Genomic DNA, 4,081 nt, shown 5'->3' with positions numbered 1-4,081 from the left:
ACCCACCCCTTGTTTCAGGCATCACCGATACTCAACGTTCGACGGCGCTTAGCGCTTAGCGCGACTTTAGGAGCGGGAGCGAAGAAACGTTCTGCAAGAAACGATGAAAGGTTACGAAGTAAATGAGGTTATCCAACGTTCTTCAAGAAAGGTTATCCGTTAAGTTTCCGAAGGAAGTGGACATCCTACATTCTACAGAGGTTCAGTCCGTTCAGCATTAAAAATTCTTATGTTAAAACATAACCGAATGTTCTGCAAGAATGAAAGAAAGATGGAAGGTGATGCTAATCAGTGACTTCGTAACCGAAGGAACCTCTTTCGCGGGGTTCTCAGTTCTTCTAAAAGAAGAACCTTTGATGGCTCTCCGCGTCAATAAGTTCGAATTCTGACTCAAAGACCATCTAGCTAGTCGTCTTCCCTAGGGTAGGGAGTTGGCTGGTTCAAGAGAGACCGGATTGGATCAGCCCTCGTTCTCCCAAGCGCACATAGAAGACTGCTATAATTAGTTCAGTTAGGTTCTGCAAGAAAAACAATTGACCGGGAAAAAAATAGAATTCCTCTGAATGAGAAGCCAAGCGACCAACAACATCTCATTGATTGGTTTATTTACTTCGTAACCTTTTACTTGCAATTCGAGCTCACTCAGGTTATGTTTACATAACTTACTCATATGGGATGAGCTAATATCTCAAGCGCGCAACATGGAAGATTATTTTATTTATTTTTAAGCTAAAGCTCAAAGACGAGAAGGTGATGCTAATCAACGGTGGGAGGGGATCCAGTAAGAGTTCCTCAACCTGCCTCTTAGAGAAAGCATTTGTATTATTATGTTTTATGATTATTCTTTATTTCAGAACCTCGAAAGAGCCAACAATGCTGGTGCCGGTATTCGCAGGTTCTGAAAGAAACGAGCTACCAGCTAAGGGGTCATGGAGGCGCGACTTTAGGAGCGGATAAACACGTTCTGAAAGAACGGAGAAAGAACAAATGCCTAGATGAAGAAGGTGCGGAAGCGGTGAAGATGAAGATGAAGACGAGCGGAGCAGAAGCGACGGAGCAAGAAATTCAGATTCAGATGAAGATTCAGGCGCGAGTGAGCGGGAGCGTGAAGATGAAGATGAAGATGAAGGCGCAACGAGCGTGAAGATGAAGGCGAGCGTTCAGATTAAAATGAAGACGAGCGTGAAGATGAAGGCGCGGAAGCGGTTCATATATTAAGATGAAGGCGCGGAAGCGGTGAATATATTAAGATGAAGGCGCGGAAGCGGTGAATATATTAAGATGAAGGCGCGAGTGAGCGGACGCGCGACTTTAGGAGCGGGAGCGTCATGAATTGGGTAAAATAATTTCATATGAGAAAAGGCGCGAGGAGCGGGAGCGAGTTCGGTCATACGGCATTCCTGCGCTTAGCCGACCTTCTCCAGCAAACGTATCAAAAAGCAAGGTTCTGAGGTTATCCAACGTTCTTCAAGAACTACACCGAAGGTTTTTTTTTTACGAAGGCGCGAAGAGCGGGAGCGGAGCGAAGAAGCGACGGAGCGGTTATCGTTCTTCAAGAAAAGTGATGCTAATCAATGATAATCAGTTCTGATTTTAATCATAAAACATTAAATAAATCAGAAGATAATCAGAAACATTAGACGACTTGCAAACAAAGCGGATCTGTCATTGACTAAATAGCAAGGTCAAATGTCAATCAAAATGGGTAGCCTCGTCTTTGTTCAGTCCTTATTTATTCGTGGGGGGTCGTCGTGGAAGAATTGGGTTCGACTCCCATAGCCCTGATGTGGCGAAAAAGACGGATTCAACGAGATATGCCATGCCTGCATTAAGATTTAAAACCTGTCGTCTACTTCAAGGAAATGTTCGGAATAGAGAACTCACAAAAATACAACGCCGCATTCTCGGAAGATTGAGGAACAAGAAGAGATCCATTAAGATAAATCTTTCGGAGAGAGAAAATCTAAACAGTTGCATCAAATTACAAACTACACGAAAGTTGCCCCTTTTTCATGGGACCATCACAGAGATGCACAGAGGTTCTGAAATAACTTCATATATACCTTTACAACTCAATCCAGAAACAAGATCGGACGTTATTCCGGTTCGTCTCCATTTTCGTGAAACTATTAGTCAAGCAAGGCAGCCGATAAGTCATCGAAGGCTTTGTGTGAATAATGAGATTGTAAGCATGACTCATTTTAAAGTGTCCCACGGTGATCTAATATCTTTTCAAGAAACTGACGCGAGGTGCGAGTTCACGAGCGGGAGCGAAGAAATAAGGAGATCTTTCTATATCGACATATCAGTTGACAAAATCATTACTTCATACTTGGGTTGCCCGGTAAGAATGTGGAGAAGAACCAAAACTGAATGGTTCTGCCTACTCAAAACTAAAAGGGGGTGCCGCCTACTACTAAAATCTCGGTTTTTGCAAGAGTTGCGTTCTTCTATGCAAGAAGAAGACTTAGAAAGAACAAAGAAGTTTGGATCCGAAAAAGTATGCTTAGGCAGTTCCTTCGCTGAGCACAACAGAATGAAGAGGAATTTGTATCATTTCAAATACTTATTCTTATCTTTGAGAAGGAACGAGAAAAACCTAAATCTTCCTACTCGTGCTCCGTCAGTCGCGTCTGAATCCTCCATATTCACCGCTTCCGCGCCTTTTGTTTACAAGTCTGATTTATATAGTAATTCGACCTATTGCTCTAGGTCCCCCCATCAGTTTACTAGGAAGAGAAGAATCAAAAGGATCGAACTACCTACTCATTATTCGGAGGTGAATCATAGAACAAAAAAAGCTGTTGTATCTTATGGACCTAACATAGGTCACATCCCTCATGACATAAGATTGAAAGATCCAAACCTTCCTCTTCGGAGCTCCAAGGGACGTGGGCAAAACATATAAGAAAAGATCGGCGTAGTCGCTCGTAGGGACATATCTATCCGGATAGAGGATAGTCTAGATCAATTTATTTATAGAGAAGCCGTGGATAGATATAAAGATAGGGATTCATTGGCACAGACCGAGACGACACAATGATTATTGAGGTTCTGACGTAAGGTATTTTACCGCAGGTAACCTTCGGAACCTTTTTTACTGATTGCTTTCCGATTCGGATTATCTTCTGATTAAAAAAAGAATAACTTCTGATTTATCAGAAATAAATAAGAACCTCAGAACCTATTGCTATTAATGGAATCAAAGCTACTGGACGTAGTTGGGCGAGCGATATATATACTCTGACAATTGTTTATGCTTCGTTCCCGTCTTTCATTCTTTCAGAACGTTCTTCTCTATAGGTTCACTCATTCGCTTGAAAGGAAAGATATACGGATAGAAGACCAAGAACAACAACCACCGCTAGGCAGGGACACCCGAAAGAACCAACTTGAGCCACCTTCGATCTTCAAGTCCAAACAAAAGGTTCAGCATCTGAATAACGACTCGTGCTTCAATTTCTGCTTCTAGTGGATTAGAGGGCAGCAGATGCTCCAAGTCCGACTGGACAGTGAAAGTAAGATGGTTAAGGCGCGGAAGCGATGCATATGAGGATTCAGACGCGAGTGAGCGGCGCTATGAGCGCTAGGAGCGGGAGCAAAAGGGGCGAAGCGGAGGCACAGATAAGTTTGATGAAGAAAGACATTTCTTTCAGAACCGAATGTTCAGCATTCACATCTGAATTAAAATCAGTCAAGGTTCTGCAAGAACAAAGAAGAAGATGGGCCCACTGCTTTCATACCTGGAGAAAGCCCGGCTTCATATGATCATGCAGCAGTTATCAGGTTCTTATTTTAATCAGAAGATAAATGTAGACTGATCCGTAGGTGCGGACGAATTATAGTGATTTGTTCTAATCCAAGACATAAACAGAGACAAGGCACGGAAGTGGTGAATATATGAGGATGAAGACGAGCGTGAAGATTAAGATGAAGACGCGACTGATGGAGCGGGAGCTTTTTTATAAAAAAGGTTATGAGGCGCGGAAGCGGTGAATATTAAGATGAAGACGAGCGTGAAGATGAAGACGAGCGGGAGCGGAGCAGAAGCGACGCGCTTAGGAGCGATGAAGATTAAGTA

At 43.0% G+C, this 4,081-nt stretch overlaps 1 pseudogene; it reads left to right on the top strand.

Moving 5' to 3' along the window:
* The first annotated feature begins 1,784 nt into the window (after nt 1-1,784).
* On the top strand, nt 1,785-2,908 carry LOC144713055 (small ribosomal subunit protein uS4m pseudogene; annotated as a pseudogene).
* The last annotated feature ends 1,173 nt before the right edge of the window (nt 2,909-4,081 follow it).

The sequence above is a fragment of the Wolffia australiana genome, chromosome 15, assembly GCF_029677425.1.
Source record: "Wolffia australiana isolate 7733 chromosome 15, ASM2967742v1".
In the NCBI taxonomy this organism is placed as follows: Eukaryota; Viridiplantae; Streptophyta; class Magnoliopsida; order Alismatales; family Araceae; genus Wolffia; species Wolffia australiana.
Note: the sequence above shows the minus strand (reverse complement) of the source record. Positions and strands in the feature narration are given on the sequence as shown.